The sequence below is a fragment of the Halichoerus grypus genome, chromosome 7 (assembly GCF_964656455.1).
Source record: "Halichoerus grypus chromosome 7, mHalGry1.hap1.1, whole genome shotgun sequence".
NCBI lineage: Eukaryota > Metazoa > Chordata > Mammalia > Carnivora > Phocidae > Halichoerus > Halichoerus grypus.
The window spans coordinates 53,827,988-53,842,865 of record NC_135718.1 but is presented as its reverse complement, the minus strand read 5'-3'; the positions used below and the strand labels follow the sequence as shown (position 1 = coordinate 53,842,865).

The window sequence follows — 14,878 nt, the reverse complement described above, 5'->3', positions numbered from 1 at the left end:
TGCAGGGGAGCGTGGAGTGGGGCACCAGTACCCCCCGGAGAGGCCTCCACTGCCTGGTTCTGGCTATTTCTGGGGATTGGGATCATTTGAGAATGGCCTTCAGACTTCATTAATTTGCTGGCGCACCCGCCCCCAGGCCTTTCTGAAGGCCTCTGTGGAAATTCACATAGCTGGGGGATGACGTATGCATTCACTCAACGAACATTCTTGCGCACCTACTATGCGCCCACCACTGAGGAATTAGTGCTGAAGATGTGGTCCCTGGGCTCCAAGAGCTTCTGTTTCATCCCACCGGGGAAGCTGGAGGAATAGGTACCAACTGCACTACAGGTGGAAATGAGTGTCAACAAGTCAACCAACAGGGTGAGTGATGGGAGGCCATTGGGGGGGGGTGATTTTTGACTCAGCAGTTCCAGATGGCCTTCCAAAACAGGTGCCCTTAGTGCTGAGGTTAAGAGGTGTCGAGGAAGCAGCCACACGGAGCTGCAGAGGGAGAACATTCTGGCAGCAGGTGCTCCCCCCCAAGGGCATAGGTCCCCTGAAAGGGAACTGGCTGAGTATTTTCAAGGAACAGAAAAGAGATGGGTCGGGGTGGGGGGGGTGAGATGGAGTGAGAGAGGAGGTGAGTTAGTGGGAGTTAGTTAGTTAGTTAGCACGTCAGTGGGAGCCAGGCCAGGCCCTGCAGCCCCGGGAAGGCATTTTTTCTGTTACCGCAAGCCCAGTGGGGAGCCAGGGGGGTGACATGCTCTGAGTCACCTTTCTTAAGGAGCCCTCTGATTGCTGTGTTGAAAATGGGCTGTCGGGAGCCAAGGCTGGAAGCAGGGAAACGTAGCAAAGCTGCACGGGAGCCCCCTTCCCCTCAGCCACCGGTTCCAGCCAGCAGGTATTTTCCAGCATCTGGCTGGAGGCTCTCTTACAGTTTCACCATTTTCCTCTCAGGGTGGCAAGAAGCCAGAGAACCCGAGTCCCCTTATTATGAAACCCGAAAATTCCAATGGAGACCGCCTTCAGAACTCTGCCCAGGAGGACAGGGAGTGGCCACCTTTGGTCTTTGTGACAGAGGCTCTCCCAAGTCAGAATCGGCCCAGGACTCTGAACCCTGGCCCTAGCCTTCTGCTACCAGACCTACCCCAACTGCCCAGGGGAAGTGGTAGAGAAAACCCCAAAGCCATGTTCCACCCCCATTCTGCTTCTGACCCACAGAGCAATTCCAAGCAAGCCACATCCCCACCCTTTGCCTCAGTGTCCACCTCGGGAAAACCATGGGTTGGGCCAGTCGGTCTCAGTGAAGATTCTACAAACCTTTTGGTCCAAGAGGACCTGGGTGGGAAGGGGAGGGTGCCACCTGAGCTTCCTACTTCTCTCCTGCCCCCCACGTGGGCCCCTCCTCCCTTCCCCGAACTTGCTCTTGCATCTCTGCTCCCTACTTTGGGCAGAGGGATCTGGCCCCTCTGTGGGCCTCCTCCCCCACCTTCCCTTCCCCAAACTTGTTCCGGCACCTTTGCTCTCCACTTTGGGCAGAGGGATCTGGCCCCAGTGTAGGCCTCATCCCCCCACCGCCCTCTCCCAGCCTGCCCATGTGCTTGTTTATTTGGTGCTACCTGGAGCATCCATTTAGGAAGAGAGAAGCAGCCAGAACGGTGAAAAAATGAGCACTTTGAAGCCAGACTGCCAGGGTTCGAATCCTGCTGTGCTACTTTTGATCTGTGTAACCTTAGGAGACTTAATTTATCCTTTCTGGTTCAGTTTTCCTATGTGCAAAATGAACGCAACAATAGGACCTACCTCACAAAGCTGTTAGGAGGATTCAGTGAGTTAATATGTGTATTTGAAACCGTGCCTGGCCCATAAAAAGCACTCTTTAAATTTTAATTGTTTTTATTATCCCAACCCTGAGAGAGACGTATATTATTGTGTTTCTTCAGAGAGGAGGCAGTCAAGGCTCAGAGAGGTTAAGGGGCTTCCCCAAGGTCACACAGCCAGTGGGTCACAGAGCTTGGCCTTGAACTCTCAATCCTGTGCTTCTTGCTTGCTCTGGGGAGCTCCGCATTCGCAGCCACAGCTCCCCCATTCTCAAAGGTTTGGTCCCACCAAGCAGGTGGGTCTCCCACCTCCAGCATGGCTGCGGGCAGGGTGAGGAGGGAGGTAAGGCAAGGTGAACGGGGACACATCTGGCAGGAGCTAATTCCTATTTCAGGCAGGAGATGACACGATTCATTTGTTTGAGGGGCATAGGAAAAAAAGAAAACAGAATTACCCACCTCCCCAAGGAGAAAACATCACCAAATAAATAAATAAAAGAAAGCAAATGACAGGGAGAAAAAGCCATATTCCAGAATACTGGGTTTACTTATAGGGATTGGGGGGAGGGGCAGTGAGAAGGGGAAATGTTCTCGTTCTCCTGCTAATCTGGGCCTTGTTTTTATCCATCACCCTCATTCTCCATTCCACATGTGTTCCAGGCCTGTCAGGGAGCCCAGCCCGCAACCTTGTCTTTATTTAAATTTATTTTCCCGTTTGTTGTTATTCTTCAGTCTGCCCAGCGTGTGGTTTCTCTAGCCCCTGCATCATGGTTGTGGTTGTGGGCCCCAGGGGCCTTGGCCAGGTTTCCTTTCAGTCCCAAAAGTGGGGGCCCACTGCCTCCCCAAGGCATCCATGACTCTGGATGGAATAAAAATCTGCATCTTTATTTTCACTCACCTGTAACCATTAGCATTCCCTTTAATTATGAAAATAGAAACAAACAGTGGTATTAGTAGTACCCAGGGCTTTGACCGCAAGAGAAACCTCAGACATTTTCCTATCACATTTCAGGTGTCCTGGGATCTCAACGTGCCATTTACAGTTATCACTACTTTGAAATTACAACATATGTTAACGCCCCCGCTGAATCTTATTGTTTAATGCATTAAGAAGCACCTAATTCTTCTTTAACACCCTTTTAGAATACATGGTAACTGTATTTCAACATGATGAGTTGACTTTGTGGTCCCATGTATCTTATTTTTTTGCAATTAAAAATGTTGTTCTAGAAAGGGGGTCCGTGGGCTTCACCAGACCATCAGAGGGGTCCTTGGCACAAAAAAAAGATGAACAAACCCTCCTTAATCCCTATGCTCATGAACTACCACCCTTTAGCCCAGCTCCCTCCTTGGGCTTTTGCTGTGAGGCTGACATTCTGCTGGTTGGCAGAGTTGGCATCCTGAGCCACACATCCATTTGGAGAGGGGTGGGAGCAGGAAGGCTCCGTGTCACACATTCAGCAGAGGGTCCATTTTCCAGCTCTGGATGCTCCAGGCCACTGTTCAACTGGGCCCCCTATATCCATCCGCCAGCATCTACTTTGCAGTAGAGACACAGGGAATATACGTCCCTGCCACCCCAGGGAGTGTTCCCAGTTGCCCTAAACTCTCCCTGCCTACTGATGGGACCCAGAGCATGGATCTCCATTTTCATATTTTCCAAAGCAATTTGAAGTAGAAACCAAACTCTAGAAGCAGTGAAGAGATGAGAAAGAGAGCGAGGGGCAGGCTGCCAGCATCCACGGAAGCAGATGTGAGTTTTTACACTTTCTGTGGATGTATGATTATCCAGTTATCCAGACTCTTGTTTCCCTCTATTAGGGAGATAAGTGGGATCTGGCTGGAAATCACCCAGCTCCCACTGAATCCCCTGAGCAGTATAAGGGAAGTAGATAGAGTGCTTCCAACGTTCTGTACCTCTCACCCAGCTTGGGAGTTCATCAGTGACGCAAAGCTGAGAGAAAGTAAGGAGTGAGGGCTTTGGTCCAGGGAGCAACCAAGATGAGGCACATCCAGAAATGGAGGTCAGCACTGCCCTTTCCCCAGTCCCCATGCCCCAGGCCAAGGTGCCCATCCTGGCTGCTCCTGTTTCTAAAAGGTTCTCTGATGATCTGACTGCCTAGCCGGGTAAGAGTCTGCCCAGAGCCATGTCTGCACAGCTGGTACCTGGAATCCATGTGGCCTCGGTGAGCATCGCTCTACAACTTTGTTTGCTGGGCAGCGGGCAGGGGTCTGTTTGTAAGACCTCTGTTGTGTCTCAGCTTCAGCTCACATTTCCGGGGTTCTTCCGCCAAGGTTTAGGTTCTCCAGGAAAATATCTGTTGATTTCAAAGCAAAGCCATTCTGGAAGGGAAGCCAGGGGGAGAAGGACAGCCCCATCTGCTCTTTTTCCTATTAATTTCTCCCCAGTTGCCTTCACTGAGGCTCTTATTATGATGGTGGTGATTATTAGGATTTTTCTGTGCGTGGCTGCATCCCATGGTGTGATTCCTCCCAGCATGCTAAGCTCCAGCCTCCCTGAAGACTAGAGGGTGTCCTCGGTGTGATTCTGACACCTCCTAATTTAGTCTCATCCGTATATCTAATTAGCGTGCTATTTACACCAGGCCCAGTAGGCCTGGTGGGGGTGTGAAGCAGGCAGCCCCATTCCTCACCCTCTCCCCTCCCCAGTGCCTGCTCCCTAGCTGGGCCAAGTCTCCTCCCGCAGCTAGAGGTGGTCTTTCATCTTGGATGTGGGGGATTGTACCCCTTTCACCCACCTCCCTGGCAGCTGACACTTTCCCCACCCCACCCCCGCTTAGGATGGGAAGTGGTGGGAGTCATTTTGTCCTTAGGAGTCACACTTCCTAAATACAGAGCCTGGTCTTGCTGAATACCCCCACGGGGATCAGAAGCAGAACTAATGCACTTCATCCTCCATCCTCTTCCTCTCCGTGACCTCCTGGCCGCTTCATGCCCACTATGGTGCCCCTTTTACCATGGGCACCGGTGAGCCCAGTCTCATCCTAGAACGTGCTCTCGTACTCCCACACTCCCCCACCTGCCCCATTTACCACCCCCATCACACCCCTGACAGCCATAGATGGTGTGTCTTGTTTATCCCCCTGTCTCGAAGAGTAAAGGTAAGCACAGCCCAGCTGGGAGTGGTCCCTGCGTGTCTCACCCCATCACTGTGCCCATGGGCAATGAAACATCATAATTAACAAGTATCAGGGATGGCAGAGCCCCACTGGGCAGCGTGGTGAGGGTGGGCATGGAGCCTCCTCCCCAGAGCCAGCGCCCAGCGCTGCTTGCCTGAGCTTCTGCAGACTTTGTCCCCTGAAAGGGGGGAATGGTGCAGGGGTGGGTGCGGTGGGGGCAAGAGGCATTTCAAGGCAAGGCAGCGTTTCATGACTATGTTGTCACTCTACCCAGGAAGGCACAGGGCAGACACTCGCTCCCTCCTCCCTCTCCAAATCTTCGTTTCTCCATCTGTTACCCATCTGATTTGAAAAGGAATTGAGAGTGAGAATAAATTCTGAAAATCAAGGTTGTCATACATTTATATCCCCGGTTAAAAGGTGCAGGTTTTCCTCTTCTTGGTCCTTGGCACGTGCCCTGAGTCCAGTGTCGACGGGCAGGTGATCTCTCTGCTTCTCTCACAGGGGCAAAACTAGCCTCCGATGAAATCTTGCACTAGGGTCAGAGCAGTGCGAAAGCTACGCCAGGCGGTGAAGTGCAGGGTAGGGGGCACCCGCGGGCCTGGGGCAGGCGAGCGTCAGAGATGTCCTAGAGGGACTCTTGCATCGCGCGAGGGTAGGAGCCAATTCATTAGTGTACGTAGTTGACAAATACTTGTTGAGCGCCTGCTGCATGCTGGATGCTCACGAGTGAACACAGCAGCCGAAGTCCCGCCCCCGGGCAGCGGCCGTGCGGGGAGGGGGAAGAAACCAGTACATCTATGGCAGACTGCAACCAGAGCCATGGAGGAAAATAAAGCAGGGTAAGGGGTTCAAGGCAGTCCCGGGGAGGCAGAGGGGTCGGAGGAGGCCTCTCTGATGAGGTGACATTTAGGAGAGACCTCAGTGAAGAGGAGCAGGCCACATGGACACTTGGAGGAAGAGCATTTCAGGCAGTGGGCATGGCAGGCACATGGCCATAGGCAGGAGTGCACCTGCGCATGGTGCAGGAAGCGTGAGGAGGAGTGGGGAGGAGCGGGGAGGAGCGGGGAGGAGCGGGGAGGCCGGAGACTAGAGGAGGAGGTCAGATAGGCAGCTGGACCATTAGGGCTTGGCTTGCACAAAGCCCGAGGGAGGCAGGAAGCCACCTAAGGGTAGTGAGGGCCTTACAGATTGAAGTATCGTAAGGACAGTCCTTGAAAGCGACCCAAGTGTTCATCCACTGCTGAGTGCATAAACAAAGTGTGGTAGCTCCACAACGGAATATTACTCGGCCATGATGGTAACGCGGCCCTGACACATGCTGCCACGTGGATGAAACTAGAAAACCTTATGCTAGGTAAAGAAGCCAAACACAAAGGGCACATAGTGTAAGATGCCATCTGTATGAAATGTCCGAAACAGGCAAATCCGTAGTAGACACAGAACGCAGACTCGTGGCTGCAGGGGCTGCAGGGAGGGGAATGTGGCATGATTGCTCACGGGTACAACGTTGGCTTTTAGAATGATGGAAATGTTGTAGAACGGTATAGAAGTGGCAGTTGCACAACACTGTGGATATCCTGAAAACCACTGAATTGTACACTTTAAAATGTTAAAATGGTGAATTTTATCTCAAAAGAAAATTATTTTAAAGGAAACTCTGGCTGGTAGGTAAATAGACCAGCCAGGGCAGGGCCATCACTGGGAAGTAAGGACAGTAATTGGAGGTGCTCTTGGGGAGTGAGAAGGGGTCAGCTCCTGGACCTGTTTTGAAGGGAGAGTCAAGGATTTGCTGGTGTGTGCGTGTGCGTGTGTGTGTGTGTGTTGAGGGGTGTGTGTTACAATGACTGCACAAGGTGCTTGACCCGAGCACATAGAAACATGGAGTCCTTCCTTCCTGAGATGGTGAAGCAGTATGTTTAGCGAGGGGAAAGTGGAACCTGTAGTTTAGCTTTCAACATGTTACATTTGACATGCTTGTTAGTCATCTATATGGAAACATCGAGAAGGCAGAGGGGTATGCTGATAAATATCCAACAAGCAGCTCTAGGTTGGGGGCCCCTCATTTGTAGCAGTCGGTGGTCTGTCTGGGGTAAATCCTATCACACAGACCTCAAGCCGCCAGCATGACCGCGGCCGGCTCACCTAGATCCTGGAAACCTAGCACTTGGCTCCCCAGAGTCCACCATGTGGACCCAGGCTGGAGATAGAAATGTAAGTGTCACCAGCACCTGGACTGTATTTAGAGTCACAGGTCCAGCTGGGCTCACTGAGGCAAGGGTGTGGGTGTAGGGAGAGGGGGGCTGGGGCACCCCAGTGTTCACGTTAAGGGAGATGGGGATGAGCCAGCAAAGGCGACTGAGAAGGAGAGGCTCCCCAGGGAGGAGGAGGACCTAGAGGGAGCACGGCAGGACTGGAGCGTGATGGGGAGTTTGGGGGGACAGGCACTGTGCAGGAAGAGGGGCAGGGCTCAGGAGAGGGAGGAGGCAGCCAGCCCTAACATGCAGCAATATTTGCCAATTAGCATGTGGATCTGTGTTTACTTTTCTGTTTTCAGCATAATGACTCTTAATTGCCCTCATTAGGGAATGTCCAAATCCAAATCCGCTAAGGTTTACAGAGCAGGCCAACCAGGCTGTTGTTTTTTTTTTTTCTTTTTTAATCCACTTGACTCTCTGCTCCCCGCCTTCAAAGCCCTTCCCCGGCACACTGAAAGGCTCGCCTCTTAGAGGGATGCAGGACTGCCCCTCCAGCTCAGCGCATCGGTGCAGATGTTAACCGGTCCTCTAGGGACAGGACTGCTTAAATAAGCAGACCGCTATGGGGAAGTGAGAATCAGGTGATCTCAAAGGCATTACAGGAAGTGAAAGCAGCCAGTCTATATTCTGTGTGATTCTTTGACATTCTCAAAAAGACAAAACTATAGTGACAGAGAACCCATCAGTGGTTACCAAGGGTTAGGGGTAGGAGAGGGGTTGACTATAAAGGTAAGCACAAGGGAGTTTGGGGGATGGTGGAACCGTTCTGTGTGCTGGTTGTGATGGGGTAACACGAATTTATACATGTGTTAAAATTCATAAAACTGAATACCCCAAAATGTCAATTTCAGTGCAGGTTAATTATAAAAATTATAAGTTATTGACAACCTCTCCCCACACACACACCCCCGAAAAAGATGAAGTGAAAGGTGGCAGCATAAATATCACCACTGGTGAGCTTTTGGACTCAGCACCATCCTTCTCTCCACTGTCATTTAATTCAGGAAGTATGTAATGTGCACCCCCTATAAAGCCAGAAAGGTAGACTGGAAGGCCTTGAATGCCAAGATGAGTTTGAACCTAATTCAGCAGGCAAGTGGGAGCATCAATGATTCTTGAGCATGAGTGGTATCCTCAGAGCTATACTTTAAGTTGATTAATCTGGACACCAGGAGAACAAGGACAGTGACAGAGGGTGATGCCAGATGGCAGGAAGGGCAGGGACCGGATGTGGGGTCTGTGGGGTTGGAATGCAGCTAGGGTTTGGAATCCCAGGGACGGGAATGACAGAAACCCAGAAGGGCAGGCTAGGAGGTGGAAAGAAGATGGGAGCTGTCATCACCTGCCTGCTAGGCAGTGGCCAGGCCCTCCTGGTGTCCTCTTCACCTCAGCTTAGTTCCTCATCTGAATGCCCTCCACCCACTCTTGCCCACTCTCTCCATTTCTGTCTCTGTTTTTCTTTGAGTCTGATTATCCTCTCTTGCCCCCCTTCCCAGCCTTCCTCCTGCCTCTGTCTCTGTCTTCTGGTTTTTCCTCACACCCACACATTCACAGATAAACACACGCGTAGCCCATTCATTCGTACATGTATTCCATTGTCCCTTCATCCGTAGTTGTTGTGTGCCCCATGTGAGTGCCTTGCAAGGTGTGGAATGCGTCAAGTAGGAGGGGCTCTTTGCAGGCCTGGGCAGCTGTGCCCGGGTTAGACTTCTGGAATGCCGCAGTGGCTGCTGAGTGACATGCAGGGCTGTCCCCAGGCATGATCACCCATCTGCCTGAAGCCCAGCACCCTGTCCCAGCCCAGCACCCATCCCTTAGGGCACTTGTGATGTTTTTGTCCATGGGAAGGGGATGCAGAGCTGGGCAGACCTCCCTGGCCGAGGGCTAGGATGAGGAAGAAGATGAAATCACTCCCAGATCCCCAGGCCCAGGTGCCTGGCCTCTACACGGCCGTGAGCCCTGCCCTCCCACCTGAGGCAAAGGGATCCCTCAGTTTGAAAGGCAGCCCAGAGAGGGCAGTTGGCCTGAGGTCACAGAGCATGTCAGTTCCCGGGCTTCCGGGATCCCCCCCCCACCCCCTCAGCCCCTCCCTGCCCCCCGGAGGCCTGGGGAGGTGGACTGGCAGTCGGAGAGGCAGAGGAATACAAAGTGGTGTGATTAGCGGCAGGCAGTGTGCCCTCCCGATTTCCATAAGGCATTTAGATGTCTCTGCTTTGCCACACATTTCGCTCTCTGTGGGAACAGGGAAATAGTCTTAGCATGGTAAATAGACAGAGCCAGGCAGCTGCTGAGTGCAAAGTGCAAAGCCCAGCTCCGCACTAACCCCTCCCTGCTCTTCCTCCTGAGGCCCCTTGAGGGCTGGATGCCCCCTCCCCCAGCCGGCCAGGCTCATCCTCCTCCTGCAGCGGTCCTGCCCCTCAGGCTACACGATCCTTCCCAGCAGAGGCCCCAGAGGGAGGAGAGGGACAATTTTGGGCTTGAGGCAGACTGGGATGCACAACCTTTTTTTCCCTGCATTTTGGATTCTCCTTCCTGCACCTCTAAGAATACTGACACCCCACGTTGGCCTCTTGCCCAACCCCAGCCACACCTCCAGTGCAGGGTTTGCTGGCGGAGTGAGGGAAGGAAGGAGTTGATGGCAGGTATGGCCGTGAGGCCCAAGTTGGCAGCTTCTGATCAGAGTAGTAGAGCTTGAAGTTAAGAATGTGGCCACCTGTGCTGGGAGGCGAGCCCGGGTTGCCGGCAGGACCACAAGGAAGGCATTGTTGAGCTTTCCACTTGGGGCATGTGCCTTTCAAACAGGGTCCCTTGCAGGAGAGAGGGAAGGAACGAGGAGGGGGTGCATGGCCTGGGGGGATCCTTGAGATCTGGGGGGTGGGGGATGAAACATGTCATCCTGGAATGAAGAGCTCAGAGCCCCAGCCTCATAAATCCTATGCAGCCCCCTGTCATGTGCACATGAATTTCCATGTGGCCTGAGAAGGTCCCTAAAATCTCCTGGGCCTTCAACATAAAGCTTGCCCTTTGACCATGCCCACAAGCACTATTAAGGTGAGTCTCGGCCTCCTGGCCAATCCCCCTAAAGCCACTTCATTTCTCTAAGTAACCCCTGGACTGATTGCTCTGATGCCTAGAGGTCCAGGGGCAGCCCAAAGATTTGGATCCCACCAGAACTGGCTATTTACTTGGGGCATAGAAATGAGGCCAGCATGGCTGGTTCCAACTCTGGGAGCTCTGCTGTATTCAGTGGACATAGGTGGTCCCCAGGACCCCTCCAAGACGGGACCCTCAGAGAGCAAAGGTCACCAGGGCTGAGCAAGAGCCCTTGGCCAGCCGTGCAACCATCTTCACTGGCAGAGGACCAGCTCCTGTGCATGAGCCGCGTGAGGACTTGAGCCTCCAAGGTGGTGCCGCCTTGGGGGAGCACCTGTCGGACGCTGGGACTGGTGTGTCAGATGCTCAGGGCCTTGTTTTTCATTCCGAGTGCATGACCAACACACCTTCACAATGGGGACAACTTGCCCTGCTGGGCTCTCAGACATGCCTTGTGGTATTGGACACCAGCTCTCCTGGTTTGCCTGTGACTGCCTGGGTTTTAGCACGTTCAAGTCCCACGTCCTAGGGGCAAGCCTGAGACGTGGCCTGGTTTTTCCTCACACCCACACATTTATACATGTTGAGAAACTGAGGCTCTGAGCCAGACAAGCCCAGAATGCAGAAGAGAGGCAGGTGGTCAGGGGTAGCTTGGCTCTGGAGGTGTGAGAGTCCCATAGCGCACGAGGGCAGTGGGCTGCAAATCAGGAAAACAACTTGAAAGCACCTGTCCCTCATTTACCTTAATGCAAGTACCCAGTGCACATTATAATTCACTTCCCAGAAGAGCCGGGGCTGGCTGCGGGGCCAGCGACAAGATCCCTCTTGATGGAGGGAGGGGAAGTGTGCACGTGCAGGTGAGGAGCACCTGCCTGCCTCGTGCCCTCGTCTGTGAGCGAAATAATACACACGTCCGCGTGATGAAATTGACAGCTCTCTAGTATTCTTTCCCCAAAGTGCCAGCTGCCGATCGGATTGAATTAGATTTCACAGGGGTTTTTGCAATACATGGAATTCACCAGCAAATTACTCTTAAAGAGGGAAAATCAATCATTTGGAGCAGAGATAAGCTGAAGGCAAGGCAGCCTTGGATTGATCCCGTCTGTGCAGGCGTGTGTGGAATTCAGCAGATAACCTGGGGAGAGGAGGAGGGGGAGTCTGGCAGAGAGAGGGCAGAGGAGAAGGAAGAAGAGGAAGAGGAGGAGGGAGGGGGCAACAGGAGGGGTGATGGAAGAGGAGGGGGAAAAGGAGAGATGGAAAAGAGAATGGGGGGAGAAAGAGCAAGGGAAGGGGAGAGCGGGACGAGAGGAGAGGAGAGGAGGAAAAGATGAAGGAACACAAGGGAGGGGCAGAGAAGGCAGCAGCTGAGGAGGAAGAGGAGAGAGGCCTGGAGCAGTAGCAGGAGTGGAAGGCAACCCGGGGGAGCACAGCAGGCATGAAGGGCCCTTAGAGAATCACCTCAGTTTGCAGATCTGGAAACTGAGGCCCAGAGAGAACGAACGGCTTGCCGCAGCCACACAGTGACGAATGGCCCATCCTGCCCACGCTGCTCAAGGGCCCAAACCACAAAGGAGCTTGGGGAGGGGGGTGTGGGTGGGCTGAGAGCCTGAAACCGGGGCAGTGTCCTTTACCTGATGTGGGCCTGAGAGGCAGCCCCCTCTCAGGACAGAGAAACTGAGGCTCTGGGCCAGACAAGCCTGGAATGCAGGAGAGAAAGACAAGGCTGAGTTACCAAGCGTGTGCTGTGGCCTTTGCTGGGGCCCTGGGTTGGGACTGTGTGTCCAGGAACAGGGCGTGCGGTCCGGGGAACGTGAAGAGACAGAGACCGAAGGTTTCACTTGCAAGGAGGTGGCAGCAGCATTTCTCCTGGACTCTGGAACTTGGAAGGGCCCTGGGGGTCGAGGCAGAGTTAGGGGATGGAGGCAGTGGGCACCGCACGACGCCTTCCGGCGGCCCTCTGGACTCTGCCTTCACGGTGGGCAGCCTGCTGTGCTGGGCATGGGACGCTGCCATGGGGCAGCAGGCAGGGCCCGAGGAGTGTGGCACCCCCCTCTTAGGGGCAGGGGACTGGTGGGAGAAGCAGTGACGTGAAGGGGTGCCGAGAGGCCCGCCTCCTGCCCAGGTTCACAATGGCATGTCTGATTGGGGTTAATTAAGTGAAAGGCTGGACAATGGGGTGATAAAGAATCCATCTTCAGTGGACTTTGATTTTCGGCCGCTCGCACTCGATAGCATGGAGGAGACCAATAGAGCACAGAGGAGAAGGGAGAACCTACAGCCCCTGGCCAGCATGGGGGGGTCCACTCGCCCCTGCACACATCCAAGCCTTTGCCCTTCCCTGCCTGCCCCTCTCATTCCTGGCCAAGGTCTAGAAATCAGCCTTCCCCAAGGCCACCTCCTCCCCTCCCCCACTCCCTTCTAGAACAAGAATAACAACCCTTATTTACTGAACACCCACTCAGTCCCAGGCACTTTACCAGGATCTTATAGCTCACCTACAATGGTGCTGTTAGGTGGCCCTCATTCTTTCCATTTTGCAGATTAGGGGATTGAGGCTCGGAGAGGTAAGAGCTTTTGTGCAAAAGCACACAGCTGAAAAGGGCAATTGCTTCCATCTGGAGTCAGGTTCAACCCCAAGAGGCCGTGCTTTGAGCCACCACTGAAGCTTAGGGCCCCACACCCTGGAGTCGCTGGTCACGGGGTTCTTCCCTGGCAGGTCTGAGTCCTGGACACGGTTTCTGTAAGGGTGGCCCTGACCCTTGGGGCACATCTGGGCACTCCAGACCCCAGCCCCATTCTGGGCTTAGCTAAGACTAGACTACCAACCCACAGAGCTCCCTGGCTCTTCTCTGTCTCGCTTCACAACACTGCCCACCACTCCCAACATAAAGGCCACCTTGGGCCTTGCTGCCCTTCCCTGGTCCTTCCTCTTCTGTGGAAAGGAATTAAGGTCCCTTGCAGGGTATATCGTAGCTCACAGGGTAAGGGGAGGTCGGTACCCCTAACATTTGGGGTACGAAGAAAAAGAAACACACAAAGCTCCTATCAGAGAGCCTCCTGTCTTAGGCAAGAAAACATAACTCCTATCACCCACCAAAACAAGACGGGGCAAAGACACAACACTGCTTCTGAATCCTGCTGGTACGCCTTGTTCTCCCCACTTCACAGATGAAGAAGCTGAGGCTCCAGGAATGGAAGTGCGTTGCCCAAGGTCATACAGCTAGAAAGTGACAGAGCCTATTCCCCAACCTGAACCTTACTTTCTACTACACATCGCATCACTGGTCCCCACCGGCTCCTCCCCGACCTCTAGCAGGGAGATGGGCCTCTCCAGGGGGCGGAATGGCAGGGAGATGCGGGGCTGCGGGGAGGGTGGAGGAGAGTGGAGAACCAAGCAGGAGCTGTGCAGGAGGTCATCTGTGGGCTCAGGTCCAGGGAAGTAGTCTGGGGGCCGGGCCAGACCTTCCTCCCTTTGGAGACCAGGTCCTCTGCCGGGGGCGTGTGCAGGTGTCTGCAGGTGATGATCTAGGGAAGCCGTGCTCAGAAGTCAGGTGCAGACCCTGAGAGAGCCCAGACCACCCCCCTGCAAGCCCAGGACTGCGGCCTGCCCAAACGGTGTCCTGGGCCCCCCCAGAGTTGTGAGCCTTCAGTGAGCCTGCAGAGGGCCCAGCACATACGAAGCTCTCAACTAGATGGAAAAACACGGCTGGGTCACTTCACGGAGCCAGGTGACCCCTGGCACGTGGGTCCGCTGGCCCTGGGAGCTTCAGAGAGACCAGGAGGGGTGTCCTTTCTGGGTGGTGTCTGCTCCAACCGCCCCCAGCAGCGGGAGGTGGGGGGGGCAAGGTTGAGGGGAGCCAAGGGTGGGGGGACAGCCCCTTCTGGCAGCGGCTGATAAGGAAGGCCCGACCGGCTGGCTGCCCTCTGCGGGGGGGGTGCAAGCCTTCAGTCACCGGGAGCAAAGCTCGGCTGGCTGCACGGGGTGGGGACGGTGGGGAGCGAGGAGTGATCTCCTGTGTCCTTCCCCCTTCCACTAAACAAATAAAAGCTGAGCTGTCGCAGCCCCGCCGGCAGCCACTGGGGGCCCTAGCCCCGTGCGGGGAGGGCAGCGCTGCCGCTCCAGGACCCGTGGCTGCCGCCTATCAGCCTTCTCATCGCCTCTCCCAGCTGGAAGAGAATTTAATCCACCGGCCTCCTCTCCGCATGCACTGGGACTCCTTTTGATGTTCCTCTTTATCTCCCTTCCCAACAAAATTGCCCCTCAACAGCTCCAAGAGGGCCTCCTGCCTCTGCCCGCCCTGCTCCCTCCCTCCCAGCTCCAGTGAGCAGCCCTCCCCTGGGCCTGGCAGTGAGGGAGGGGCAGGCTCTCGCCCTCCACCTGCCTGGTCCCTGACCTTGGCAGAGGAGCCTTCCCCTGGGCCTCGCTCCTGCCCTTGGGAGAATGGGGGAGGAGCCCACCCGTGCCCTCCCGGGCCAGTTCTTTGCTTGCACTGGGAGCAACGTTGTGCAGTGGGAGGGGGCTAGAGAGCTGGGCAGTTGAGAGCTCACACTGTGATAGAGACAGAACAGACCCAACTTCAGATCC

The 14,878-nt window shown here is 54.5% G+C and overlaps 1 protein-coding gene and 1 long non-coding RNA gene across 2 annotated transcripts in view; one reads left to right on the top strand and one right to left on the bottom strand.

Annotated features, from left to right (window-relative positions):
- The window catches only part of CDH23 (cadherin related 23), a 405,959-nt gene that overhangs the window by 229,337 nt on the left and 161,744 nt on the right, over positions 1-14,878 (top strand). The gene's annotated exons all lie outside the window — the stretch shown is intronic.
- On the bottom strand, positions 1,922-5,612 carry LOC144382467 (uncharacterized). The gene is made up of 3 exons (XR_013449450.1): positions 5,342-5,612; positions 3,969-4,120; positions 1,922-2,188 (listed from the first exon to the last, which is right to left on the bottom strand). It is a non-coding gene; the product is annotated as an uncharacterized LOC144382467 (long non-coding RNA).